Genomic DNA, 14,658 nt, shown 5'->3' with positions numbered 1-14,658 from the left:
AAATTTTAAAATTTGGATGCCAAGGAACGCTCTTGAGTGTTTACGGCACCCTACAACTAGGCATACTTCTGCCTAGGTGAAATGGAAGGCTCCACATATTGGCATATGGCATGATCCTGTTCAGGTATTTAATATGGGGAAGAGGACATGTTTGTGTTTTTTCCTCAGGATGCTGAGGAGTGCACTAGCTGCCAGAGTGGGTGGTGAGACATGCTGATGCTGGGACAAAGAATGATGTTGACCTGTGAGCTTGCTGAGTGCCCTGACAATGGTGACAGGAAAGCTGTTTTGGACGTATGTTCCTGACCCATCTTTACATGCCTACATCCCAGATTGGACAAGCTGCCTTGCTTCAAGCTTTTAGACCTTGTGGGACAGAGAACATGGAGACTGTGAAAAATGTCCTCAGAAAATCAAAGAGAAGTTATGACTCTTTTCTTTAATGTGACAAGTTATTCTGACTCAATCATAGGTCGGTCAATCCAATATTGGAAATAACAGTTTTCGTTTGGAAGATTGGTTCTGGACATTTTCAGAGACATTTAAAAATTCACAATTGTCTCGTATGAAGTTACATTTACAGTGGAAAAAATTGTTACATGATCTAGATTTTGAACAAATGTTAGTACATGTGTGAAAACTCCTAATCTTTTATTTATTGGTCCTGTTAAAGTTACTTTTGTATCTTCTACAATATTTAATATAAGTTATATTGATTGCGCACTTTCTAATTTTGTTACTGTATCAAAATTTGACATACCAGCCTTTGTTTTATTAATTGTGAGTATTAGAAGACCTTGATATTCTATAAAAGGTTTAAAAATATTGGAAGAAGTGAGTCAAGCTTTAAACAGAAACTATAAGATAGTGGGTTTGATTATTGCTGGTATAGTGATATAGCTATTTAATTTATAACACTATTGCTTTGACTTTTCTTAATTATTTAGCAAAAATGTTAATGTTTTAAGTATTCACAAAGATTTATACGTTTGGAACAATGGATTGATCTTTGGGTTACCCTAATGGTGCTAATGCTGGAGATAGTGTTGACTATTCTATGGAATGCCATCTACGTGAAGCTGCTGGGGACCAGGGAACTCTGCCCTGGTTGTGTGGATATCAGACATAGTTCTGTTGCCTGCTGGTCCTTCGGGAGAGGGTCAGCTGATCCTGAACTGTCAAGAGAGAGACTTTGGCATTTTTGCTGCTATTGTAGCAGTCATTGCTGCCACAATACACTGTGGCCGCAGTGTCTGGGATTACCCTCTCCCAATCTGATGTTAAGGCAAGCACAGTGGAAAAACCTTCAAGAGAAGTTGCTGACAATTGGGAATTCTAAATTTAATTCAACTGTCAGTGCCTTTTGCAGGACAGCTTGATCTCTTTTGCCCCTTGGTGTTAATGGCCCTGGATGGTGCAGCAGTTGGCCTTTGCTTCCTTTCACATGCACAAACAGCACTCCCAGTCCTGGGCAGAAACTAAGCAAGTGCTGCTCTCCTTGACAATCCCTCTGCCCAAATCGGGTTCAGCCTTTACCGAGAAGCAGTTAGCCAGACAGGCAACTCTTTGGGACAAATCCTCAGCAAAGAGGAAATTCTGAGACTGGCAGAGTTTTTCCAGAGACAGGTAAGAGGTTGCTATCCCAAAGTGTCCTAAGACAGGTGCTGCTTAATAACAAATATTAAAGGGGGACTTCTCAGACCTTCTTGGCCCCACCAGTTTTGTTGGATCCCCCTAGACTGTCAGTGTTTGCCCCCTGTTGAGCCTTGCTGATGCATGTGAAAGCCTTTGTTCCCCTGAAGGAACATCCTGGCCTTCCTCTCTGCTGTAGGGTGTGCTAATGCCTGAATGCTAGATCTTTTGGTCTCAGCTTTAGTTTCAGTTTTTTTAGCTTCAGTTTTTTTGCTCCATTGTGCTTCCACTCAGTGGTTGGGGTACTCCGTGTACCCAGTAAAAGCTTTGCCATTCATTTTCTTGAAACATGAGTGACCCAAGTCTGTGTGTTTCTTTTTAAATCTCGCAGGCCTGCACCCAGTTCTCAGTATCCTGACGATGCAGGCATTGTCACAAATCCTGTTTCCTCTTCTCTCCTTTCCCCCTTTCCCCCATTTTGGGAGAAAAACAACATGACAGGCAAGCTGGAAATCCCTCAGCTGTCAAGGGGAGGGAGATGGGGAGTGGGGGCAGGAATAATACCTTTATAGTTAGGCAAGGCTGTCAGAGAAACAGTGAGACAACTCCTGCTGGGGAAATTATGAGAAGGATGAACATGATCAGTGCCATGCCTCGGGGCTGAGTTCCGACGGTACCGGATCCCAAGTTCTGTGTCCCAGAATAAAAGAGTACACCAGAGACACATGATACAAACACAGTATTTTTGTTTTAAAGAAAAAAAAAAAAACACTCCCAAGAATGAAGAAGCTAGTGAACACAGGAAAGAACCCCAAATGGATTGGACCAGGAGATGTATAGCACTTTGTGTCCATTATGTGGTACCGCCCTCTTGTTTGTATTGCCTGGGCTTGTCTTGGGCATGCGCTGTACGGCATCCATGCTGTACGGCATCCATGCTTCTGCAGAATTGTACTTCCTTGCACTCCCTGGCAGGTTCAGCTCTGCCCTTCCTGGCTTCTCCAGGATCTCTACTTTCCTTGATTACCTGACATCACCCCCAGGCTTCTGAGATCACCAGGGATCTTGCTTCCCTATGCTACCAGGTAGGTCCTGTTCCCTCCCACACGTATGCCTCCTGATTGCACATGTGGATTTTTTGAGGTCTCATACCTCTAACATCTAATTGAATAGACTGACTCCAGGCATAGAGAGCCACACCGCAAGGCTGCAGAGGACCTAGCCATGCATGTGCTGAAACTTGGATAGCGACTGTAGGTAAGACAATATTGGACTCTCAAAAGAAGACCAGTGGTAGAAGCAGCAGCCTCGAATGCCTGTCCTACAGAGAAAAACAATGTCTCAACCCTCTTCCAACTCCTTAACCCTTTTCTGTACATCATACCACCTCTGCTGAAAGAAGAAAGGCAGTTTGACAAAAAGAAATGCTCAACTAATAAAGTACTTCAGATGCACAGTCCCAGTGCAGAAACAAAAGTAGCATGGCAAACCACAAGGATGCTTCCCCCTGCACAGTTACGAGCTTCACAGAAATGGCTCCCAATGAGAATGTCCTGGGAGACAAACAATTCAAAGGAATCATTCTAACTATGTTTAAAGGACTCAGAGAAGGTATGATGATACCTCAAGAGAATAAAAATAAAGAGCTGAATAGGAGGATTACTCCAAGATTAAAATTAAAAAGCAGAACTTAGGTGAAAAGATAGAATTACTATGGTGGTTGAATATGCTTGGCCCAGGGAGTAGCACTGTTAGGTGTGGCCTTGTTAGAGGAAATGTGTCCCTGTGGAGGTGTGCTGGGGACCACATATGATGACCAGGACTGCCAGCAGTAGGTTGGGATGGAGACATCTCAGAAGCCCATGTCAGCTCCTTGTAAAGTAGGGTGGTGTCTAGGACCCTAAGAAGCAGGAGACAGATCCCTCCGGGGACCCACCATCTGAAATAAGGGGCTGCCTTCAGTAGGCTTGGATGGAAACATCTCAGTAGCCCACAGCAGCTCTTTGTAAAAAAGGTTGTTCCCACTTCTCCTAACTTTAGCCCTGGACAACAGCTGTATAGATTTCATTTGTGCGTGACTGCCTTACAGTTGGCCTTGGTGTGCATAATTATTCTATTATATCTGACTTTCCTATTTCTTTCTCCTTCTGCTCTGGTGAATTCTGTGAAATTAGATGTTCCTTGATATAATGATTCTTTTTTTTTTTTTTTTGGTTCTTTTTTTCGGAGCTGGGGACCAAACCCAGGGCCTTGAGCTTGCTAGGCAAGCGCTCTACCACTGAGCTAAATCCCCAGCCCGCTAATGATTCTTAAATAATTGGAAATTGAGGCATAGGGGCACAGTACAGCACAGCCCTGATGGCCCAGGTGCATGCTGTGTGTTCTCATCTTGGAAACAAAGTAATAACTGCACATGGTAGTTCCATATTAATGTTTGACTTGCAAAGAAACTTTAAAGAAATTATTAGAAAATGAATTAGAGCAAACATTGGGATCTTAAGAAAGGAAAAAGTTATTGAAGTTAGGAAGTAAGTTTTACATAACATTTGAGAGTGGTTCCTAGATAAGGAAGTATAGAAAATATAAAATTATATACTAGTAAAACTAAGTCAAAATACTGGGACTCTTATGAGAGTCATTGTGTGCAAGGAACAGAGAGCTAGCAGAACCACTGAGGTCAGGGTTAACTTGATTCTTTCTGGCCACTGCCTGGCAGCTTCACCTGTGTCATTTATCATTAGAGCTTCACAGGAAAATGCAAGTAGCTGACCTCGGAGCTTTGAGCTCTGAAGTATAATAAGTCAAAAGTTAAAGTTTAAATAATGCTAAGTTTGCAATTATTATTATTTTGGCCACAGGCCTGGGAATAGGGGAAGCTTGAAACTTTGGGGAACAATTGTAATTCTTAGTTCTTTGTGTGATGTGGTTATTCTTTTGAATTTGATTTGGTAATGATTATACAATGTCTTTTTTTCCTACCTGCTTTTGGATTATCAATAAAAGACTGGGGCAAGAGAAAGACTGGAGAGAATGAGAGAGAACACGTGAAGAGTGAATGAGAGAGAGAATGTGAAGAGTGAATGAGAGAGAGAATGTGAGGAGTGAATGAGAGAGCAAGTCTGAGAACAAGGGTGAGAGCGAGTGAGAGAGCATGAGAAGAGCATGTGAAGAGTGACTGAAGAGAGAAGGTGAAGAGTGAATGAGGGAATGTGAGGTGTGTATGAAGAGTGTGTGTGTGCGTGAAAGGAGAGTGCATGTGGTGTGTGTGAGATATGTGTGAGGTGTGCATGAAGAGTGTGTGTGAGAGTGAAAGGAGAGTGCGTGTGGTGTGTGTGAGATATGTGTGAGGTGTGTATGAAGAGTGTGTGTGTGTGAGTGAAAGGAGAGTGCGTGTGGTGTGTGTGAGATATGTGTGAGGTGTGCATGAAGAGTGTGTGTGAGAGTGAAAGGAGAGTGCATGTGGTGTGTGTGAGATATGTGTGAGGTGTGCATGAAGAGTGAGTGTGTTAGTGAAAGAGAGTGCATGTGGTGTGTGTGAGATATGTGTGAGGTGTGCATGAAGAGTGTGTGTGTGAGTGAAAGAGAGTGCATGTGGTGTGTGTGAGATATGTGTGAGGTGTGTATGAAGAGTGTGTGTGTGAGTGAGAGTGCATGTGGTGTGTGTGAGATATGTGTGAGGTGTGCATGAAGAGTGAGTGTGTTAGTGAAAGGAGAGTGCATGTGGTGTGTGTGAGATATGTGTGAGGTGTGCATGAAGAGTGAGTGTGTTAGTGAAAGAGAGTGCATGTGGTGTGTGTGAGATATGTGTGAGGTGTGCATGAAGAGTGTGTGTGTGAGTGAGTGAAAGGAGAGTGCATGTGGTGTGTGTGAGATATGTGTGAGGTGTGCATGAAGAGTGAGTGTGTTAGTGAAAGAGAGTGCATGTGGTGTGTGTGAGATATGTGTGAGGTGTGCATGAAGAGTGTGTGTGTGAGTGAGTGAAAGGAGAGTGCATGTGGTGTGTGTGAGATATGTGTGAGGTGTGCATGAAGAGTGTGTGTGTGAGTGAAGGAGAGTGCATGTGGTGTGTGTGAGATATGTGTGAGGTGTGTATGAAGAGTGTGTGTGTGAGTGAGAGTGCATGTGGTGTGTGTGAGATATGTGTGAGGTGTGCATGAAGAGTGAGTGTGTTAGTGAAAGAGAGTGCATGTGGTGTGTGTGAGATATGTGTGAGGTGTGTATGAAGAGTGTGTGTGTGAGTGAAAGGAGAGTGCGTGTGGTGTGTGTGAGATAAGTGTGAGGTGTGCATGAAGAGTGTGTGTGTGAGTGAAAGGAGAGTGCATGTGGTGTGTGTGAGATATGTGTGAGGTGTGTATGAAGAGTGAGTGTGAGAGTGAAAGGGTAATGAACAGAGGTGTGCATGAGTGTAGGAGTTTGAGAAAAGAAAACCGCAATAAAAAAAGCAGAGTGCACAAGAGAATGCAGAGTGTATGCAGCCTCAAGCTGAGAGAGAGAGAGAGAGAGAGAGAGAGAGAGAATTTAAGCCTTGAAATTGCCTGTCAGTTTGTACACAAAGAGTAGTCTGTGAATATTTATTATGCACCTTCCAGATATCCCTGCTTCCAGTTGAGAACTCGGATCCTGTGTTGAGGCTGGACCCCAGCGAGGGTGGGCTTTGAGGTCCTATGCTCAAGCTCGACCCAGTGCAGAAGAAAGAGTCTCCTCTGGCTGCCTTCAGATCACGATGTAGAACTCTCAGCTCTTCCATTCCATGTCTGCCTGGAGGCTGCCATGCTTCTCGCCATGATGATGATGGACTGAACCTCTGAAACCGTAAGCCAGCCCCAATTAAAAGTTTTCCATTATAAGAGTTACCTCGGGGTTGGGGATTTAGCTCAGTGGTAGAGCGCTTGCCTAGGAAGCGCAAGGCCCTGGGTTCGGTCCCCAGCTCCGAAAAAAAAAAAAAAAGAACCTAAAAAAAAAAAAAAAGAGTTACCTCTGTCTTGGTGTCTCTTCATAGCAGTAAAACCCTTAAGACACCTACCCACACTGAAATAATGCTGGGAACAAAAACTCAATAATTCAAATTACAATCTCAGTGGAAAGTTTCGCCAATAGAATGTGTCACAGGAAACACAGAGTTACCACCAGAAGATGGAGTAGAAGAATCAGATGATGCAGTAAAACTCAATGATAAACATTTTAAAAATTAAAAGCAATGAAACATGAGAGAGCTCTGGGATACCATCAAAGCAGTTAACCTATAAAATTATGGGCAGGGAAGATTAGCACACCAAAAGCATGAGGAATGATAGAGCCCCTCTATTGTAAAAATAGGAATCCTATCTGTTCTGGATAGAATTCTGTCAACTTGACACAAGCTAAATTCATCAGAGAGGAGAGAGCAGCTGATAAACTGTCTCCACATAACCAGGGTATAGGTAGGCCTATAAGGCATTTTCTGTGATTGATGGGGGAGGGCCCATCCCATTGTGGGTGGAATCACCCCTGGGTTAGTGGTTCTGGGTTATATAAGAAAGCAGGATGAACAAGCCAATAATTAGCACTTCTCCGTGGCCTCGGCATCAACCCCCATCTCTAGGTTCCTGCCCTGTTTGAGTTCCTGTCCCGACTTCTTCAATGAGGAAGTGTAAGTCAAATAAACCCTTTCCTCCCCCAACTTGATTTTGGTCATTTTGTTTCATTACAGCAAATAGAAACCCTAACTAGGATACTGGACATTATTGGTCAGCAAAGAAAGGAACATCATTAGAGACAGTACATCTCCCAGGGTAGTCTATCTCCCTTGGGCAATCGATTTCAGGAAGGAGAGACCTGTGTGCTGTGGCTGCAACGATTTCCTCATTCCCAAGTCCCTCACCCCAACCATATAAAGGGTAGTAGCCAGGGCAAACACCTTAATTTCCAAGAAAGAGAAGTCTCCCTTCACTGTGTCCACAAATGAATACAGTATTGTTTGTTGCAGGTCAGATTTGTCTCTTTCTGTCTTCTATCTCTTTAGGCTGCTTCACAGAACTAACAGGAAACAATTTCAATAAAACAAGAGAAGACAAAACTTAGAGAAGGAGATGCCCGTCCAGATATATAAGGCCTATGGGAAAACAGATAGGAGCAGAAAAGAAACTGACCTTATTACATATAGTGGTTTAAACATCAATGCACAAACTAAAAGATGATCAAAAAGCTGTAAAGGTCAAGTCACTTTTAAAGTCTGACCCATCAGAACAAAACCAATCATTTGACAGAGAGTTTTAGAGCCAGAACCACCTAAGAAGATATATTCCAAGGATTGAAGGAAATAAAAAGAGGGCTACAGAGCTATCACAAAATCTACAAAATTAAATGAATCAAGGCACAACCGAATACTCACTGAGTATCAATAATCCCAATGCCTCCAATAAACAGTAACAAACTCACTGATGGGTATAGGAAACAGAAGTCATCTCCTTACTGCCTCCAAGAAACACATCTTGCCATCAACGATAGATACGATCTCAGGTTAGAAGGATAGAAAAGGTTATTCCAAGCAAATACAACCAGGAAACAAGCAGGCGCTGCTATTCTAATAGCTGCTTTAAAAATAGGCAGAACTAAAACTCTTAGGAAAAGATAAGAAAAGTCACTTCATAGTGATTAAGGGAACAGTCCACCAAGAAGACATTAGAATTCTAAACAAGGATGTACTCACTTTCATAGGGCAAATATTACCATATCTAAAACCCCAGAACAGTGACAGTGGGAGGCTTCAATACCCTACTCTCTCCAATAGATCGTGTATCCACTTGTTAAAAAGTAAACAGAGAAACACTGAAGTAAAATGACATCATGAATCAAATGGACCAAGCCGTTATCTACAGAACAGCTTACCCTAACATGAAAGAACTAAAGAATACACTAGAATTGAACAAAAAGCAAACAAACGGGGTTGGAGAGATGGCTTAGCGGTTAAGAGCACTGACTGCTCTTCCAGAGGTCCTGAGTTCAATTCCCAGCAACCACATGGTGGCTCACAACCATCTGTAATGGGATCTGAGTCCCTCTTCTGGTGTATCTGAAGAGAGTGACAGCAGTGTACTCACATGCATTAAATAAAGAAATCTAAAAAAAAAAAAAAAAAAAAAAAAAAAAGCAAACAAACTCTTGAGGACACAGTCCGCATTAGAATGTTTGAGATATCTCAAATTGTCGTTACAGCAGATATAGAGAACATTTATCATAAATTTAATATTCTTCATGACAAACGTCATGCAAAGGCTATGAACAGAAGAAACGCACCTCAATACAATGAAGGCTATGCATGACAAGCTGACGGTGAGCATAATGCTAAGTGAAGAAAAATTCACAACATTTCCACTGAGATCAGGAACAAGATCCCCTCTTCTTGACCCTATTCAATACCGTGCTTGGACTCTCTGCTAGAGCAATATAATACAAGAAGGAAAGGGAGGGATAGTAATAAGAAAAGACGTCAATGTGCTCCTATTTGCAGAGGATATGATGCTTTTAAGAGGTCTAAAAGTATCCATTTAAAAAATAAACCACTTAGAGATGATAACATGTAAAGCAACATGGCAGGATACAAAATTACCACATACAAATCAGTGCCTTCCTTACATAGCAATAACATCCTGAAAAAGAAATCAGGGAAATAATCCTTGTCATCAGACACACACACAGGTACACATGTACACACACATAGGCATTCACATGTATACATATGTGTATGAACACATAACACAGACATGTACATACATGTACACATGAACATGTGTATGAACACATAGGAATGCACATGTACACATATGTGGGTGAACACATAACACAGACATGTACATACATGTACACACACATGAACATGTGTATGAACACATAGGAATGCACATGTACACATATATGGGTGAACACACACACGTACACTCAGTCATGCACATGTACAGCAATCTACAGATTCAATGGAATTCCAGTAAAGATTCCAGGGCCACTCTTAACAGACATAGAGAGGGGAAATGACCTCCAAATTTATATAGCATCACAAAAAAGCAAGTGGAAACAACCTTAAACTAAGAGAGTACTGCTAGAGGTATCACTCGACTTGACTTCAAATTATACTACAGAGCCATTGTAATAAAAACAGCATGGCAGGGGCTGTAGAGATGACTCAGCAGTTGAGAATACTAGCTAATCTTCTGAAGGGTCCGAGTTTGATTTCTAGCACACATGTGGCATGCTTTACTGCAGTGGTTCTCAACCTTCTTAATGCTATGACCCTTTAATACAGTTCATATTGTGGTGACCCTCAAACCATAAAATTATTTTTGTTACTACTGTGATTTTGCTACTGTTATGAATCATAATGTAAATATCTGATATAAAGAATGGTCTTAGTTGGCCTCTGTGAAAAGGTCATTCGACCCGCAGAGGGGTCATGAACCACAGGTTGAGAGCCACTGCTCTCCTGGAAAGGTTTGATGCCTGGTGCTGTGAATTTCATCAAAAGGCCACCCCTGGAGAAATCTGGATGTATACAGTTCCTAGGTTTCCAGATGCCCTTAGGAGACAACACTGGACAATCAGAAATTTAAAAATCTGGGAACAAAAACAAAGTTCTAGTCTGTTCCTTGAGGTACAAAGTAAATATATTTGAACAGGTTAATAAGAGGAGCTGAGCTGGCAGCCAGCCACAGTAAAGTCAGTATTTTCCTACTGTAAATAATTTTGAATCAGAACAGAAAAGACAATTTCTATGTGTAGAGACACACTCAAAAACTGTCCCTTGCATGCCCAATCCCTACTGGTATTATGCTAAATCCGGACTATAAAAATAATAATAAAATTCAGTTGCCCCAGTCTAATTCTTCCTAGGTCAGAAAACCCCCACCAGCCTTGGCCAATTTAGATGACACTCAGTTAAACTCTTTGTGCGCTCTAATTGCCATACAGAATGATGTTTGCATAAGTAGCTTCATCAGGAGAAATTTCTGTAATTATGCCTTGTAACAGACACACCTTGGACTTTCATTAACCATGAATTTGTGCTAGGCATCATCCTTTTTTATAGCTAGAATCTCTCCTCAAAAATTAAGACATGACACCAATATAGAACGTAGATTTAATATTATATTTGAAAGCCAGCTTGCTGTTTTAAATGGTTATTAGCAATATCTACACAGAAAGCAGAGAGTAGTTTCAATGAAACTCTTCTGGGCTTTTGAGTTACACACTGCTAATAAGATTCTATCACTCAGCAGAAATCTAGATCAACAACAAAAAAACACATTAAGCCAAAGAGTAAAGATACTACACCATGTGGGTGCAATACCTGATGTTTAATTCACTTAACATCAAACACGGTAGAGATGACCAACTGATTTGTTAGATATTAACACACTGGGCGTCTCAAACTGCATGTTGGCTTTCCCATGAATAACTTGATCCAGAAAGATTTCTGAAATTAAGGCATTGTCAGAAGAAATTTAAAGTTCATACAAACCTGTACTATTTAATACACACTTGAAAGTACTTAGCTAATTTTTATTAATGATCATTGGCATTTAAGGCGTCAGAGGTTAGGAACAAAGTTCCCATAAAAATGTGCAATGTATTATTCCTTGAAACTTACAAATAGATGTGCAATGAGAGGGAGTTTTTACGTTTTTGACTGATATTGTCAAAGATCTTGAGAGGCAAAAATAGGCTTCAGTAGAAAATTGGAAATGGTCCATTAGAATTGAAAGGAGACTGAAACTGGAAGATCGAGATTTCAGGGCCAGCCTCGGAGGTGTGGAAAGTTGCAGGCCATCCTGGAAAACACAGTGAGACTTTGTTAAAAAAAAAAAAAAAAAGTCTCCCCCAAGCCAAACAAATTGAAAGGGACTGTCAAGATATTCAAAACAGGGTTGCTATAAGAAAATTCTTCCTTTTACAGAGCCAAGCTAGGTTGACTGTATTCATAAATAACCCTTAGGAAGATATGGATCAGCTGTGATCTAACAAGGCACTAAGCTGAGACAACTTTATAGCATTTGAGTTCCAAATGAACTTGGAATGGTGCAAGTATTATTGTCTATGGAGTAGATTTGTTTGTTGAAATAAATGGAAATACAAAATAACAAGTGCTCTTTCTGCTAGTAATCCCAGCATGCAGGAGGCAGAGGCAGGTGGATCTCTGTGAGTTCAAAGCCAGCCTGGTCTACAGAGTGAGACCCTGGACAGCCAGGTCTACACAGTGAAGCCCTGTTTTGAAAAACAAAAATAAAATGATGCCATCACCACCAACAACAACAGCAAAGCAAGTGCTGTCCTTGACATTTGCCTAGTATGTGTGATATCATGTATTCAAGTCTTACTTTGCAAAGGGGAAAAAAACCAAATGCTTTAGGAGGCAGATCTGGCTTCATTCAGTACATGAGTTATTTTTGGAAAGATGTCCCTTTATGTGCCTGTGTGTGATGCTCATATGTACGTGTGCATATCTGTGTGCAAGTGGATGAAGGCCAGAGGACAATTTTGGGGTCATTCCTTAGATACCATCTACTCTTTAAAAAAATTATCATGTTTTGTCTAAGAGTGTTTTACTTGCATGTATATCTATGCAACATTTGCGTGCAGAGCACAGAGAGACCAGAAGAGAGAATCAGATCCCCTGGAATGGGAGTTATAAATATTTTTATGAGCTGTCACCTGCGTGAGCTGGGGATTGAACCCTGGGTCCTCAGCAGGAACTTAAATTCTTTTAATCCTTCAGCATCTCTCCACCCTGATTTTGATTTTTGTTTTAAGACATGTTTTTAATGTAGGTTCTGGGGATTGGATTTAGGTCCTTCTGTTCCTTATGTAGCAGTTTCCTTTGAGATTTAAATCTTTCATCTTGGAGAGAAACTCAAGACACAGGTTGTTTACAGGGTGGTAAAAACAATGGATTGGTCAAGGCAGCAGTTCTCAACCTGTGGGTCATGACCCCTTTGTAGGGGTCGAATGATCCTTTCCCAGGAGTTGCCTAAGACCATCCTTCATATCAGATTTTTACATTACCATTTGTAACAGTAGCAAAATACAGTTACGAAGTAACAACAAAAAATATTTTTTTGTTTGGGAAGGGGGGCGGTCACCACAACATGAGGAACTGTATTAAAGGGTCACAGCATTAGGAAGGTTAAGAACCACTGCTCTAAGGAGAGATAAAACACTACTGTAAAGAAACTCATTAACCTCAGGAAGTAAACAACTCAAATAGCTTCAGGAAGTTCCTGAAACTGACCAGATTCACTAGATTACTTCCTTCCAGGCATATATAAGCAATTAAAGACTGCTGAAAGACACTCTCAGGTAAACTGCACTACCTAAAAGAAGCAGAGACCAACTTGGATGCCTAGAAGATCAGACTAACCAAGCTACCTGGAAGGGACACACTCTCCAACCCGTTGAGCTGCCGGAATGTTGTACACTTATTTTCCAGCTTTTGTGAACTGTCACCAATACACAGGTGAGCTTTGATGATATAGATGTCTCTGAGTCATTGCTGCCCTGGTAAGTAATCCCTCTACCTACATTCCTGTAAGTAACGCCAATAAAACATTGGTTCACCAAGTTGAACTTCTGTGGTACCATACTTTAGTCTGCTATCAATTCCCTGTCTGAAGGAAGTAGACACTGTTTACATCTCCCCAGTAATAGTGTCACCCAAGGAACAGCACTTACTAATGTATGTGTCTTGGACAGAAACTCAAGACACAGGTTGTTTACAGGGTGGTAAAAACAATAGATTGGTCAAGGGAGCAGTTCTCAAACTGTGGGTCCAAGATGCAAAGCTATATATGTGTGTGTGCGTGTGTCTGTCTATCTGTCTGTCTGTATGTGTGTGTGCATATGGAGGCCAGAAATCAACGTCAGGTGCCTTCCAGATTCCTCCCCACCTTACTGCTGGGGTTTACACTGGCATACTGAACTGGAGAAAAAAATAAGACTCAAATCTAATCAGTGAAACATGGTTTGACTGGTTCTCCTCTCTCTTCTCTTCTCTCTCTTCTTCTTCTTCTTCTTCTTCTTCTTCTTCTTCTTCTTCTTCTTCTTCTTCTTCTTCTTCTTCTTCTTCTTCTTCTCCCTTCTCTCTCTCTCTGTCTCTCTGTGTCTCTGTCTCTGTCTCTCTCTCTCTCTCTCTCTCTCTCTCTCTCTCTCTCTCTCTCTCTCTCTCTCTCCATTCCTTCTCTCTCTCCTGGTCTCATAGATTCCAAGCTCTCAAACTTGTAATATACTGAGAATATCTGCCCCTTCTGAGTCATTTACATCCACGTGCTGGGGTTATAGATCCATGGCACCACACCCAATTGAGTGACCTGTGGGTGATTGAACTCAGGTCCTCATTCAGGCTAGTCAGATAGTACCAATCAAGCTGCAGACCTCAACCCATACCTAGTACAGATGAATAACTCATAATTTCCTGCTGTGACCACAAAAAAACATTAATATTTAGCACTTGATTTTTTTGGGGGGGTTCTTTTTTTTTTCGGAGCTGGGGACCGAACCCAGGGCCTTGCGCTTCCTAGGTAAGCGCTCTACCACTGAGCTAAATCCCCAGCCCCGATTTTTTTTATTAATACAATTTTGATTTGAGAAAGAAAGCAAAATTCTACTATCAAAGTGTAGAGTTCTTTATGCAATTATGCCCATTTACTACCTTAAAAAAATACCTGTCTTTATAACATAAAACTTCAAAGATTCACGTCTGGAGAGATGGTTCAGTGGTTAAGAATACCAACTGCTCGTCCAGAGGTCCTGAGTTCAATTCCCAGCATCCACATGGTGGCTCGCAACTATTTGTAATGGGATCTGATGCCCTCTTCTGGTGTGTCCGAAGACACCTATGGTGTACTCATATAAAATAAATAAATAAATATTTAAAAAAACAACTTAGATTTATTTTTTTAAAAAACTTCAAAGATTCATGTAATTATTGGCCTTGCATATCTTACAGTCTAAATTCTAAAAAAGTTTTGGTGTTGAAATAGGTTTAAAATGTGCTGGCTAGCT

The 14,658-nt window shown here is 41.3% G+C and overlaps 1 long non-coding RNA gene across 2 annotated transcripts in view; it reads left to right on the top strand.

The window, feature by feature from the left end:
• Positions 1 to 14,658, top strand: part of LOC148006832 (uncharacterized) — a 34,319-nt gene that overhangs the window by 17,101 nt on the left and 2,560 nt on the right. Inside the window, exons 3-4 of one of the 2 annotated variants that reach the window (XR_015644638.1) lie at positions 6,222 to 6,444; positions 12,917 to 13,114. This is a non-coding gene — a long non-coding RNA (uncharacterized LOC148006832). Of the gene's footprint in view, positions 1 to 168; positions 1,356 to 6,221; positions 6,445 to 12,916; positions 13,115 to 14,658 lie in introns of those variants that run through there. The other variant, XR_015644642.1, reaches the window with a different exon arrangement.

The sequence above is a fragment of the Rattus norvegicus genome, chromosome 1, assembly GCF_021556685.1.
Source record: "Rattus norvegicus strain SHRSP/BbbUtx chromosome 1, alternate assembly SHRSP_T2T, whole genome shotgun sequence".
In the NCBI taxonomy this organism is placed as follows: domain Eukaryota; kingdom Metazoa; phylum Chordata; class Mammalia; order Rodentia; family Muridae; genus Rattus; species Rattus norvegicus.
This window is presented reverse-complemented; position numbering and strand designations above follow the sequence as displayed.